This window comes from Schistocerca gregaria, chromosome 3, assembly GCF_023897955.1.
Source record: "Schistocerca gregaria isolate iqSchGreg1 chromosome 3, iqSchGreg1.2, whole genome shotgun sequence".
Taxonomy (NCBI): domain Eukaryota; kingdom Metazoa; phylum Arthropoda; class Insecta; order Orthoptera; family Acrididae; genus Schistocerca; species Schistocerca gregaria.
In genome coordinates, this window is record NC_064922.1 from 469,149,537 (window position 1) to 469,165,743 (window position 16,207).

A 16,207-nucleotide genomic window follows, 5' to 3' on the forward strand; every position below is an offset into this window, starting at 1 on the left:
CATCGGCAGGAAATACTTTTGAAAAACATTTCTTATGTCGTATTTGCTAAGTAACATCGTCTCCACTTTATATTATGGGCTTAATTCGACGAGGAAGAGAGTCCACCATTTTTTTCCTTTATGCGTTATCTTAGGCTACTAATTTCTGATTAAATGCCAAAGAGCTACCAACTTGCGGTGCGGCGATAGTCATTGGTAAATTTCACCCTGTATTCCAAACAGCCTCAGACACTAAGATCAGGTGATTGGGGCAGGGAGGGGGGGGGGGGAGGGTGTTGTGACATTGTGCCTCCGTGTTCGTCATATCAGAGACATATGAATGCAACAACAGCTGTTGCCGTCTTTCAAGACGGGAGTGCCAGTTTCTTACTCATCACGAAGAATGGACATTACTTGATAAACGAGAACGGTAAAATAAAGACGCCGGTTCAAATTGACAATGACCTGAGCGAGCCCGAGGCATGGCAAGGAAACCTCCTCCACCCCTAAAGCGAAGAAAAGAATCACAAAAACGTTTCTGGCCTGAAATACACCTTCCACACACTTCATGTTAAATGACTTATGGTTCGTCTGTGTTCTCGAAGCCATGATTCGTTTAAAAACAGAAAAAAAGGAAACTCAGAACCTCCGCAACACACTACTCGTGATTTCATGGAGATTTTCTTCACTATCAAACACCTCAGCTTTTTTTAGTGATAGGCAATGGAAGTAACGTTGGTATAATGTAATACCTAAACGAAACATTGTTCTTTTCACACAAATGATTCATTGTAGCCACATTGATGCTTAGGTATTTCTTCAAAACCGAGACATAACTTATCTAAATAAATATTTGTGGTAACGTTATATTAGTACCAGCTTTGTGGAAGTCTGTATGTGTGTGAAATACGTTGTTTTCCGAGCCAGAAGTGATAGCTACGTATAATTTAGCATTTGTTTAGTTATGATCTATTTTGATGAAACAGTAGTACGCTCGAGATGTTTACATTGACAGCAGTCCACTAAGAATTCCTTCACACCTGTATTACTGAAAGAGCAGCATTCAAGCGTACACGAGGTGGTATTCAAGAGTGCTTCAGTAATATTCCAGTGTTATGTAGGCAAGAAGTCAGGCAAATTTGTCATAACCTTTTTTTGGGGACCGTGTGGTATCGTAGCTAACAAAGCCGAGTTACGAGAATTCAGTCATCTTTGGAATGGATGTACAGATGAGACGAAAAATGTTATCAGTAATGAAACACTACAACAACGGAACAAGAGGTAATCAGTATGGGCTAACAACTACAGACGAGTTAAAAGGCCGCTGTCGTGTGTGTGGTAGTGCTCGAAATTTTTAAATGGTGCTGTAATTACAGAAAATATGGTGACTTACAATCGATCAGAGGAGGGTTAACCATCAAATTAATTTTGAGCAAGAACTGCGAAAGAATATGCCAGCACAGTGGAATGACTCAAATAAAACAGATACACCTTGTGGCTTAAGTAAGAGATGACGTAAATACTGGATATATGATAAGCGGTACGAAATATATGAACAGTTCATTTAAAAGTATATACCGAAAATTCGGTCGATGGATGTCCACGACAATATAATGGGCGAATTTCTGTAGAACTCAGGGTGTACGAGAGGCAATGTTACAGCTTACTGTCAGAGGACACACAACAACTTACATCACATGGACAAGGTACTTGATGGTTTCGCGCCGTCAGAACTGGGTGAAATTTACGAGAGCAGTACAAAGATAGAGCGAATAAGGGCCATGGGAAGATGTAGGAAGTTTAATAAGAAAAATGGTAGTGGCAGAAGCCGAACTTAAATACAATCGACCACCAGAGCTGTATACGAATGGCACGTACACTACTTTTTTCACGAAACTTTGGAAATAACGGTCAACGAGGAAAAGTGGAGGGTGATAATAGAAGGTCCTACCAATAGTGGGGTCGCAAAAGATTGGAAGAAGATGTGGACAGGAGAAGAAATTTTCAACAGAATAGTATGCTAAGAAGAGGCTACAACCGTTACAACAACGGGAAGGCAATATGAGAATAAAAGCTGCAAGTTGTGGTGTTTATTCACGATGTTCTAAGAGGCCCGCTATAACAAGACACAGGGAAGAAAACAGAAAGAATAATACTTAGGCAAGCATGAGTGTCGTATTGCATCACCTTAAGATGCATGCTAACTCAACAGCGAAGAACTAATGCTTACGTGAGAGCGAGTGACATCCAAAACAGGAAGGAACGCAGAGTAAATCGCGGGGAAAATAGCTAGAGTGGCAGACACAGTGACATCACTCACAAAAGAAGCACAGAGCTGTCCTTAGTAGTTCATCAGTGGTTTTTCAGGCGACGCCAGGCTAGTTTGCGAGAAAAATAATGTTGAAGCTTTATGCTGACCTTCTGTACACATAACGTTAGTGACGTTTCGATCAGGCGGCCAAAATTCACAGTTATCACGCTGGCGGTACGGGTTCAAATGCTGCCTGTGGACTTTCGTTCTCATCATACAGAAAATCATTAAATAGTATTTGCTGTTCAAAATTCTGTATATGAGTGACACTGAGTCAGTTTGGGGGTGAAAGTTATTCTTAAAGAATCAAGTTAGCCAAGATAGCTAGCAGCTCTTCTTATTGGTACAGTAAGAATAATATGTCACGTAATATTATTCAAAAACAGTCATTTTCGAGATATTTCTTTAACAAATCAATTATTACAACTAACGTTTTCGAAATACGTATACCGTTTGTTACAATATGGATTTCAGAATCATCTTACTTGCTTTTGCTTACATCGCTTGCTATGCTACAACAGAATTCCGGGTGGTATTTGACGTAGAAGCAACTGAAATAAATTCTTTGAACACCACACACATTCAACGAAAGCTACTCCCTTGTAGCAACACGGGGTTTTCGAAAGCGTTACTGGCAAACACAGTTAGTTTATATTTAACAATATTATTCATTCTTAGATCAGCTTCAATGTGAACCACGCTTATATGATCATACCTGTGAAAACAGATGCGCTATATTTTTAATGGGCCCTTCCCTCGAAGCGATTTCTCTCTTAGTCCTCAGCAAGTCATGACTTTTTCCGTAAAAATTTTAACCTGCCCTTGAAAATAAACATCACAAGGTTGGCAAAGCAGAGTACATTTGGGTAGCATAAATTTTTACGATGCATGTGTGAGCTCCACCTACAAAAATTTTATCGTTAGATACTTAATCGGTCTGCTGCCCTCACCACGAATCAGTAACGTAAAGAAATCTTTCTTGTCGCACGTACGGAAGAATGTGAGATTTTAAAATCTCTTTGTACAGCACTTACAGTTTCTTCGATGATTTCGTGCAAGTCACAACTACGTTTATCAATTTTTGATTCATTTCGTAAACTCTTACTTGAACAACCCGACCGAGTTTCCTGAATGACTGATCTGGAGATATATGAGTACATCGACTGGTACTGGCAGCCGGTTTGAGTGGCACTGATTACGTAATCGACGTCAAAATTAGGGATGAGTGCTTTCTTCTGTATATGCAAACCTTAGGCAACGGTAAATACTTCATCCATCATATCTCTGACACTATTCAAATATTTGAAATTTGAATTACGTACGATAAACTTAATACACGCTTCAAGAAGTGTGTTGTAATGACTGACTTACTAATGCAATTAATACGGAGAAATGGATGTTTTAGATTAATTTTACATGACATACAATGATTTTCCGTATGATGAAGTTAAAAAAGAAAATTCACAGGCAGCATTTGAACCCATACAGCCAGCATGTTAGGCGTGAATTTTAGCTGCTGCACTACGCTCGCTCGGTCGAAACACAACTAACATTATGGGTATAGGAGGCACGCTCAAAATTTCGATATTGGTTTTTTAGCTACTGGCCGTCGCATAAAAAGCCTAGGGGCCAGGTACTCCGAACACATCGCTCTATATCATACATGAGACTTAACAAAATCCGTTTTTAACAGGTCTGATGGTTCCCTTGTAAGAATGAAAAACCTGAAAGCAACATCACAACAAAGGATGATAAGGAACAAGACGGAAATAACTAAGAAATAAGAAGAATGTCAGTAGAATAGCAAGTGAACAGGTAAATGGTGGCAGAAACTAGAGATGGAATGTGTTTGCAGTATCTCCCGAAAAAACGAAGTATATGGGCGTTATAGAAGGAGAGATGAGAGAAGATGAGAAATTCTAGGACAAGAGAAGAGGAAGCCTTATTTAAAAAAAGAGGAAAATGTTACCACAGAACTTGGAAGGAGAGAAGACAGCAATGTTGATACTGCCGTCGATTGTCATGATGCATATCGGCATGAACATCCCAAATAGAAACAAATGTGGTGGAGGAAGAGGCGAATAAGTATAATTTATAGAACGAAGGATGAGGGAGAAAAGGCTATGGTCTTAAATTAGAAGATGAGAGTAAGGAAGTAGGAACACACGAAAATGTGTATCAAAACTATGTTAATACAAATACACAGTTTGGCGAAAGAAAAAATAGCGGTGATAGAAGTAGATTGCATTAACACAGAAACAAGATATAAAGGCATAGTAGATCAGGAAGCCGTAATTTACGATACGTAAGCAGAGAAACTGAATGCAGGGCAGAGTAAACGACAAATAGCTGATACTGATCAAAGTGGATGAGATGGAGGCATCTCTGAAACAGAGCCTGGAGCAAAAGGCGGGATCAAAAGACAACAACAAGTATATATCAAAGAGACTCTCGACAAGAAGAGAGTGAAGAAGACGAAGGAGCATGAAGGAAAGGATTACTTTGTAGAAGTGCAGTATGCTGGAAGGCTGCGTGAAGCACGAGAGGCTACAACGAGAAGATTAGTACCAGCCGAAAAGCAATCAACGAATAATTGCATCGGGGAGAGAAAAGACACTGAAGAAGTGTGGTACACAGCGAACTGAAGTTACGTGCTATGAAGACTGGAGTACGAGTAGAAAGCACCAAGACTCTAGTTAACTAATGTGGGGGAAGTGTGGGGTGTAGGAACAGCAGAAAGTGCGCACTGCAAAGACAAAGTACGGATACGTATATTAAAACAACTAGTGAAGAAGCCACCCGATAGACGAAAAGAAATAGCAAGTCAAAAATCTCCATCATGTGCGCCTATATACAGTTCAATATACGATTTATTGAGGATCTATGTAATGAAAAAAAATTCACAATACTGTGTTCTTCTTTTATTGTTTTTCTAACATTTTGCATGGCTAACGTAGTGACTTAAGGTAACAATGTTTACTAGAGAAAGTGACAACGACACCAGACAGATTAGAGCACGCACTGCAGTTATCACAGTCGACCCGATGCAGCACGCTAGTGATGTTTGAGAACGCCAGACGACCCTATTGGAAACGGAAGGAGTATTTCGTCTCCTGAGACAATGCTAAACGCAGCCACTGAGATGTATATAAACAAAGGAGCATAACTTCCTGACCACGAGCCACCGAGCGCCGGTGTGGACATTTCAATCACTGACTACACCACGGACTGCTTATACCGGGTGTTACAAAAAGGTACGACCAAACATCCAGGAAACATTCCTCACACACAAATAAAGAAAAGATGTTACGTGGACATGTGTCCGGAAACGCTTAATTTCCATGTTAGAGCTCTTTTAGTTTCATCAGTATGTACTGTACTTCCTCGATTCACCGCCAGTTGGCCCAATTGAAGGAAGGTAATGTTGACTTCGGTGTTTGTGTTGACATGCGACTCATTGCTCTACAGTACTAGCATCAAGCACATCAGTACGTAGCATCAACAGGTTAGTGTTCATCACGAACGTGGTTTTGCAGTCAGTGCAATGTTTACAAATGCGGAGTTGGCCGATGCCCATTTGATGTATAGATTAGCACGGAGCAATAGCCGTGGCTCGGTACGTTTGTATCGAGACAGATTTCCAGAACGAAGGTGTCCCGACAGGAAGACGTTCGAAGCAATTGATCGGCGTCTTAGGGAGCACGGAACATTCCAGTCTATGACTCGGGACTGGGGAAGACCTAGAAAAACGAGGACACCTGCAACGGACGAGTCAATTCTTCGTGCAGTTGACGATAACCCTAATGTCAGCGCCAGAGTAGTTACTGCTGTACAAGGTAACGTTTAGCACGTCACTGTGTGGAGAGTTCTACGGGAGAACCAGTTGTTTCCGTACCATGCACAGCGTGTGCAAGCACTATCAGCAGCTGATTGGCCTCCACGGGTACACTTCTAAGAATGTTTCATCCAACAATGTGTCAATCCTCATTTCAGTGCAAATGTTCTCTCTACGGATGAGGCTTCATTCCAACGTGATCAAATTGTAAATTTTCACAATCAACATGTATGGGCTGACGAGAATCCGCACGCAATTGTGCAATCACGTCATCAACACAGATTTTCTGTGAAAGTTTGGGCGGGCATTGTTGGTGATGTCTTGATTGGGCCCCATGTTCTTCCACCTACGCTCAATGGAGCACGTTATCATGATTTCATACGGGACACTCTACCTATGCTGCAAGAACATGTGCCTTTACGAGTACGAGCTCCTGCACATTTCAGTGAAAGTGTTCGTACGCTTTCATAACAACAGATTCGATGACCGATGGATTGGTAGAGGCGGACCAATTCCATGGCCTCCACGCTCTCCTGACCTCAACCCTCTTGACTTTCATTTATGGGGGCATTTGAAAACTCTTGTCTACGCAACCCCGGTTCCAAATGTAGAGACTCTTCGTGCTCGTATTGTGGACGGCTGTGATACAATACGCCATTCTCCAGGGCTACATCAGTGCATCAGGGATTCCATGAGACGGAGGGTGGATGCATGTATCCTCCCTAACGGAGGGCATTTTGAACATTTACTGCAACAAAGTGTTTGAAGTCACGCTGGTATGTTCTGTTGCTGTGTGTTTCCATTCCATGATTAATGTGATTTGAAGAGAAATAATAAAATGAGCTCTAACATGGAAAGTAAGCGTTTTCGGACACATGTGCACGTAACATATTTTCTTTCTTTGTGTGTGAGGAATGTTTCCTGAAAGTTTGGCTGTACCTTTTTGTAACACCCTGTATAGTGTGGAGCGGGCAGTGTACTGAAGGTGGCATGGCATGAACATTTGAAGGAGGATTACACCACAAACTGTTTATAAACATTAGAGCGATCAGTACACTGGAAGTGGCGTGGCCCGCTAGTCTCACATGCTGATATGAGCTCAACACCCTGTGACTCTACGTGTAAGTGCGACTTCATTCATATTGTTAATTGTTTCAAATGTGCAAATCTGCTAGTAACAGATTCATATAACCGTCCGGAATTCTAACAAGAATTTCTTGTGGCACTTGTAATATCGATTTTCTCCAATGTCGATTACCATAGCGTTTCTAGTAATATGCGATGTTTGTAATCTCGCCGTAGTGCGACATATCTTTTACAATATATGTAAGTCGTGTTTTATGACAATTTCTGTGCATCTGGGATTCTAGAGATTGGTTTGATCAGATGTATAAAATTTAATATTTGTAAAATTTTATTGGAATGGAACTAACTGATGAACGTTGAGGAGGGGATGCTGAACTGTATAGACGGACTGTGAGACGTGACGGATCATTAGGCGTGGGAAGACTGGTGTATTATGGACACAAGCTGTTTTCGTTCCTGATAATAGTTGAATGGTGTACTGTGGAGAAGAAATTAAAATATTAACTGCGTGGAAGCAGTATTTTGGAATGCAGGGCGAAAAGCATATCAAGGCAGAACTGCTACCACGATTCACCAAATTTGAAGAAGGTACCTAGAATTAAAATTCACAGTGACGAAGAGAAGGTACAAGGGAGAAGATGCAAGATTTAAGCCCTAGGTATGAATGTTTAGATAGGATATCAGCGCAAAAGACGCCAGCAGAGTGCAGACTTTCTAGGGGTCAGGGGGCGAGAATGGTGGGCAGTTTCCATCACAAGATGCTTGTACTTGGTGTGTCAGCAGAGACTGTGAATGAAGTAGACAACAGATTTAACTTTACTGAGAAAAGAAGAGAGGCTTTACTACTGCTGTAGTGTGGATCTATTTTCTATATACATATTGAAGTCACATGCTCGCTTCCGTACGTGTATGCACACTAACCTCAGAAGAAGAGATTTCGATGTCGTTTTGGTTAATAGTTAAACTGGTTCACGAGGAAGATTCTTTTATGTAATTTATAAATGTTTCACAGAAGTAGTATCAGTTGTGATGAATTATAGTTTATCACCAGTGTGAAAAGGCTGCCGAAGCCATTGTTAGCTAGCAGACAGCCGTCATAACGGCAAGAGAGGAGCAGTGACTCGAGAGATCAGCAAATGTAATCAGATGCGTACACGGCATGGTGGTCTAGCAGTGGCGAGTGTGACTGGAAACCGAAAGGTTGCGAATCAAATCCCAGTGAACCACTTGTATCCGCTCTTTCTTTTAAGCTAGCATTCACCTTTCAGCTAGGAGGAGATTCGCTCGAAGTGAATTTAGGATTCCGCATTACGTTGTATCTCCTCTTCCGCAGATTAGGCTTCCGCTTTGCTGCGGCAAAGAAGTTTGCCGTGAAGAGTCCACGACGAACAACAATGGCAGTGAGTTCAACTGCGCATCACAGTGAGTACAAAGATTAACGAGAGGTGTGTTTTAACACACGCTACAAATGTAGATCATGCGTGTTTTATTTTTATTTTTTATTTTTTTTATCTGCGCTGCCTCGGCCAACCTCCGATACATATTGATTGACGTACAAACATATACACCCATGATTCGTATTTACATTGGCTGTAAATGTTTTCCATCATAGTCATCAGATGTCACTCCAAATGCCAGTTCAACATGGAACACAAAACATTCGTGCCTCCATAGGACTTATATGAAAGTGAAGTTACTCAGTTACTTAGCGATGTTCTCTAAAAAAGAAGTGGCCTGCAAACAAAATACGCTGTACCAGATACACTATGAGATCAAAATTATCCGAACACCTGGCTGAAAATGACTTACAAGTTCGCGGCGCACCCCATTGGTAATGCTGGAATTCAATCTGTTGTTGGCCTTATACTCGATGACAGCTTACACTCTCCCAGGCGTACGTTCAGTCACGTGCTGGAAGGTTTCTTGGGGAATGGCAGCCCATTCTTCACCGAGTGCTGCACTGAGGAGAGGTGTTGATGTCGGTCGGTGAGGCCTGACACGACGTCGGCGTTCCAAAACGTCTCAGAGGTGTTCTATAGGACTCAGGTTAGGACTCTGTGCAGGCCTGTACATTACAGGGATGATATTGTCGTGTAAACACTCAGCCACAGGCCGTTCATTATGAACAGGTGCTCGAGCATGTTGAAAGGTGCAATCGCCATCCCAGAATTTCTCTTCAACAGTGGGAAGCAAGAAGGTGCTTAAAACATCAATGTAGGCTGAGCTGTGATAGCGCCATTCAAAACAACAAAGGTTGCAAGTCTCCTCCATGAATAACGGACCACACCATAACACCACCGCCTCCGAATTTTATTGTTGGCACTACGCATGATGGCAGATGACGTTCATCGGACATTCGCCACACCCATATCCTGCCATCAAATCGCAACATTGTCTACCATGATTCGTCACTCCACACAACGTTTTTCCACTGTTCAGTCGTCCAATGTTTACGCCCCATACACCAAATGAGGCGTCGTTTGGCATTTACCGGCGTGATGTGTGGCTTATGAACAGCCGCTCGACCATGAAATCCAAGTTTTCTCACCTCCCGCCTAACTGTCATAGTACTTGCAGTGGATCCTGATGCAGTTTGGAAGTCATGTGTGGTGGTCTGGATACAGTCTGCCTATTAGACATTACGCCCCTCTTCAACTGTCGGCGGTCTCTCTCAGTTAACTGACGATGTCAGCCTACAGGCTTTTGTGCTGTACGTGTCCCTTCATGTTTCCACATCACTATCACATTGGGAACAGTTGACCTAGAGATGGTTACGACTGCGGCAGTCTCGCGTACAGACGTATGACACCAGTGGCTCCCAATCACTTGACCACGTTCGAAGTCCGTGAGTTCCGCGGGGCGTCCCCTTCTGCTCTCTGAAGATGTCTAATGACTACTGTGGTCGTTGCTATGGAGCACCTGGCAGCAGGTGGCAGCTCAATGCACCCAATATGAAAATCGTACGTTTTTCGGGGTGTCTGCATACTTTTGATCACATGGTGTAGGTAGTCCGGATGTAGATAATTACTGCTACCTGCAAGAAGCTGAGCCGGGTCGGTAGACCTTTTATAACTGTTGATCTTTTTTCTTTATGATAGTGAACGGTATTTTCACTGAGAACCAAAACATACGGTATTCAAAATTGGAAGTTCAAATCAAATGACGCCAAGTGACTCAAATAAATTTTTATGTTGGCTTCTACTCTTGTGCTTAAAATCTGTGTGAATTTGTTAATCAGACTAGAAAAACCCATCGTTTGCAGTTTTCACTCTTTCCTGCTCCATAGGGAACATGTGAAGCACTAAAAGCCATGAGACTATCGCCCACGGCGTAGTTACATCTCAGGTGTGAGAAGCGCTTGTACGTATTACATAATGTTCCAGCCAGTCTTCGCACGGGTAGCATCTACAGCCGGACGACTAGTGTGGGATAGCGTATTTTGTTTGCGGGCCACGGCGTACAGTTACGAAACAATTTCGGAGAACGATATTAAGTATTGATTACCATCACTCTGATACAATTTACGCGAGGTAAGCACCGCACAGTAGAAAAGTTTTATGGAAGCATAAATCTTATCAGTTCCTTATTGAATGGCATTTGGAGCGACATATCATGGTTTGTGTGTGTGTGTGTGTGTGTGTGTGTGTGTGTGTGTGTGTGTGTGTGTGTGTGTGTGTGTATGTGTGATTCAGTATGTAACGAAGGATGGATAAGGTGCCACAAATAAAAGAAAAAAATAAGAAAAGTGCCGAATGATCTTGCGAAGCTTAGCACGCGCTGTGGGGCATTTTTGATGATGAATCGTATCCACATCTTGGTTTGATTCAAGGAAGACTGAAAGCTGAAAACTGAGTCATCTGCTGCACTGTAGGAAGAACGTACTGTACGTAATCGAGGCAAAGTTGCTGAAGATGTGGAAGAAATTTTTAGGAAAACGTTTTATTGGAGTATTAAAATAAAGCACCAAATAATTTGGACTCGCATGTTGTTTCGCTAAGCAGTTCTCAAACGATTACAGGGAACATGTCGTTGAAAATATTTGAATATTTAAATCTGTAAATCTCGCTCCACCCCCTGATGGTAGGTGCGTTATTCTTCATATTTACTAAGATACTTCGAAGTGAATAACTCGCTCCCAGTGATCGAAGAGTCTGTAGTGAATTAGGAACGCGAATTGTGACTGCTGATCTGAGCGAAATTGACGCCGTATTTCTAAATGCGAATCTCCATGTCACTAAGAGCTGATTGGTAGAATAAAAGGCTGAGCGAAAAATATTACGAAGCTGGGATCCGATGGTACAAACTTTCAATTTTCATTTCTCTGCCTCGTGATGACTAGGTGTTGTGTGATGTCCTTAGGTTAGTTAGGTTTAAGTAGTTCTAAGTTCTAAGGGACTGATGACCATAGATGTTAAATCTCATAGTGCTCAGAGCCATTGTTTCAATTTTCAGCCACACGTTCTACCACTAAAACATGACACCACATGCAAAGTTCATAATACTTGCTGCCTTCTCGAAGGTACTATTGCTCTCTTGGGTTGCGACAAGAGTTCACTAACTGGCAATGATTTCCTTTGGACAACTTTAATTCTTGATTATTCAGACAATTTGTATGAAATATTTGTAAATTATTTACAAAAAACTTCTTCGTGAGTCAGCATATCTCAAAGACAAAAAACGACCATAATTCCTAAAGCAGTGCTTTATATTAGCCTACGTATGCAGATGGGTGCGAGCGAGCGACTTAAATTTGTATACATACACTGAAAAGCCAAGGAAATTGGTATATGCATGGGCATTCAAATGCAGAGATTAAACATCGGTGGGCAAAGCCTATATAAGACAAGAGTGTGCTGCAATTGTTAGCTCGGTTACTGCTGCTACAACGACAGGTTATTAAGATTTATACGAGTTTGAACGTGGTGTCATAGTCGGCGCACGAGCGATGGGACACAGCATCTCCGAGGTAGCGATAAAGTGGGGGTTTTCCCGAACGACCATTTCACGAATGTGCCGTGAATGTTAGGAATCTGGTAAAACAACAAATCTCCGACATCGCTGCGATCGGAAAAGATCGCGCAAGAAGAGGACCAATGACGACTGAAGAGAATCCTTCAACGCGGCGGAAATGAAACCCTTCCGCAAATTGCTGCAGATTTCAATTCTGGGCCTTCAAAAAGTGTCTGCGTTCCAACCATTCAATGAAACATCATAGATATGGCCTTTCGAAGCCGAATGCCAATTCGTGTACCCTTGATGACTGCTCGACACAAAAGCCTTACGCCTCCCCTGGGCCCGTCAACACCAACATTGGACTGTTGAAACATGTTGCCTTGTCAGACGAGTCTCGTTTCACTTTGTATCGAGCGGATGGGCGTATATTGGTATGGAGACAAACTCATGAATCTACGGACCCAGCATGTCAGCAGGCGATTGTTAAAGCTGTTGGAGGCTCTGTAATAGTGTGGGGCATATGCAGTTGGAGTGATATGGAACCCCTGATGCGTCTAGATACGACTCTCATGCATCCATTCACGTCCATTGTGCATGCCGACGAAATTGGGCACTTCCAGCAGGATAATCCGACACCACACGTCTAGAATTGCTATAGAGCGGCTCCAGAAACACTGATCTGAGTTAAAACACTTCCGATGGCCAGCAAACTCCACAGACATGAACATTATTGAGCATATGTGGGATGCCTTGCAACGTGCTGTTCAGAACAGATCTCCCCCTTCTCGTACTCTTACGGATTTATGAACAGCCCTGCAGGATTCATGGTGTCAACCGCCTCCAGCAAAACTTCTAACATTAGTCGACTCCTTGTCCTGCTCGCGGGGCCCTACACGACATTAGGGTGTACCGGTTTCTTTGGCTCTTCATTTAGCTACATAGTACCAAGTCGAAGACAGTAGAGTGGTAGCAGCAGTTCTGAAACTAAAATATGTGTTATTTACTGTTAGGTGACTGTATAGTCAGTTCTGAGATGTCGCCTAAAGATGAGTACTGGCTGGCCATTTCGTATCTTTGTGGTTTTACATTTTTCTCCAAAGAATTTCGTTTTATATAGTTTGAACAAAATCAAAAAGACATAGGATGGTTCGTGGTACCCACTTTGAGGCGAAACAACATTATTCTCTGTATACTCGTCTAAACGTAAACAATATAATTTCGAAGTTGTTGGTACCAATGAACTATCTTTGTCCTCATACTTTTTTACCTCTCTCTTCATCTTTGTCTCCTCATTTCCTCAGAACAGATTGCTCCCTGTCCCCTCGGGGTTTTAATGGCCTACCGCTCCTTCCTTAAACGATCCTTCGTGGTGAAGGAACTAACAGATCCGTAAGCTATGAACAGTTCCTTTTTATTGAAAGGCTATCCATAGTACTGGAATTTTTTCTCCTAGCAGCGAAGTATGTTGCCTAGTTTGTCTCCTTATGATTGTTTATTTGTCTCTTTTTTGGGGGTGGGGACAGATATGAAATTTTACATTTGACTGGAATTAGTAAAATATAAGAAGTTCATCTTCACCAACAGATATAATGCTCTGATTCTTCCTTCGTATTGAAAAAATATATGTGTTTCAATATTACAGCTCATTTAACAGGACAGTGAGGAATGCAGAATTCAAAGATCACTCATGCTAGAAGATTTCTAATGACCAAAGTTTATCCCTGCAGACAGAGAGGATGTCTTTTGACAGTTTGAGGAAACATTCAATACGTGTAAATATTACTGGCTGTCGTACGCACTGCTGGTACGTACATCATGCCGCTACACTGAAGAAACTGGGTCACGCGTTGCTGAGCGATCAAACCAAGTGTCTGCTTGACTGGGCGTGGACGTCGCTGACACTTTTGTCACTGGGGAGTAACGCCTGAAGGGGCGTGGTTGCGGTACCACAGAACTTCAGATGTTGGATAACACTGCTCCCGGAAATTCATCATGAATTAAATTGCTGTAAATATTACAGAATCCCAATCAAGAACAGCTGCGAACGCAAGTAATTTGGAAGTTTCCCTAGCAACCACACCCCGTCCTCCCCCCCCCCCCCCCCCCCTGCCCCCAGACCCTCCACACCGCTGCACCACAACTTCTACACCTTTGTGGCCCTTCAACTCTTCGCCACTATAGTACATAGCTGGACAAATATGGTTTGGCGAACAGCATCACAGTGTTTACATCTAGTGTAAACGAGCTTTAACGACTAACAGAGCAACATAACAGACCAAGTTTGAACATAGGCCTCAAATAGGTTACAAAAAGAATTACTGAGAATTTTATTTGAAGTAAATTAATACGAGGCGCTACAGATCTCCACAGATCACAAAACATTTGACAATACTAATGCAGAAGCAACGAAGATACAATGCCACAGTCAAAAGGACGCAACATCTCTAATATTTGCGATGGTTTACAGATGCTCGAATCTTGGTGCGGACTTCAGTGTCAGACGTTTTTCATCCTTTCCATATCGAAAGTCTGTCTCTAAATACAATAGAAAATTCGAAGAGTTTCATGTAAAGCATATCAACTACAACGGCTGCACTGTTTTATAGTAATGATAACGTCATCGACAGCAAGGAAACCAAAGCGAAATTACTAAACGCGATTCCCTGAAATTCTTCACCGATTAAAGTGTAGTAAATCTCCATAATCCCAATCAAGAACAGCTGCAAACGCAAGTCATTTGGAAGTCGATAGTCTTGGAGTGGTGAAGCAACTTAAGTCACTCTATAAAAGTGAGTCTTCAGGCACAGACTGTGAACCAGTTCGGTTCCTTTCACGGTATGATTATGAAATAGCTCTGTTCTGAGTAATATACAACCGCTCTCTCGACGAAAGATGCCTACCTAAAAAAATGGTTCAAATGGCTCTGAGCACTAAGGGACTTAACATCATCACTCCCCTAGAACTTAGAACTACTTAAACCTAACTAACCTAAGGACATCACACACATCCATGTTCGAGGCAGGATTCGAGCCTGCGACAGTAGCAACAGCGCTGTTCCGGACTGAAGTGCCTAGAACCGCTAGGTCACAACGGCTGGCCGTATTCAAGAGTACATACGTTTTATCTTGGTAGTGTAGGTCTATTTCCTCGCTGCATATAAGGATGAATCCTTGCATGAGTGTCCCACGCAGTAGAGATTACGACAATAGCCGATTTTAGCCACTTTGCCTTGCGTTTTTTGCACATTTATTGGATATTTTTGCGTATTGTTCCAACGCTAAACTTAGAAAAGCGATGTATATTTGTAACCGTGTTGACAAGAACTTTCGAATGCTGTTAAGAAGAGCACAGCTTTCCATTTTGTTTCTGTTTACCGCTATACCAGACGTTGTTTGATTTCTTAAAAGTACTGTGAACCAAAGCTTGTAATTTGGTCTCTGAAAACTTGCTTCACAAATTAGCCTTAAACTTACAAATTAGCAAGTAGCAGTCGCGCGGTTCCGGACTGGGCACAAAGAACCGGCCTACCTAAAGACTGGAAAGTTGCTCAGGTCACATGGATACATGAACTGGGCAAACAAAGCTACGTTGTCTCGCTCCAGCAGGTCAATCAGTACCTACTGATCGCCGTGTCATCCTCTGCCAACGGTTCTTGGATGCAGTATGGAATGGCGTGGCTTTAGCATGCCGATCTCACAGCCGTTGTCGACTTTCTAGATCTCGGAGCCGGTACTTCTCATTCAAGTAGCTTCCCAATTGGCATCAAAAGACTGATTGCACACTATTTGTTTACATAATAACCCAACGCAGTCTGTTCTCCATTGGACAGAGGTCTCTGATCCTGTGCTTCCAAATGCATAGCACTTGGTGTAAAGGTTTCATCAGATCGGACATAAAATTAATGCCCTGAGCCCATGTGGGGAGTGCAACACTTTGAAACGTCCCCTAGAATGACAGTGCTGGAAAAACAGTGTTCAAAACTCATTATATATCAGTTCATGATATCCAGTATTACAAATTTCCTTTTTCTGGCGGACACACGT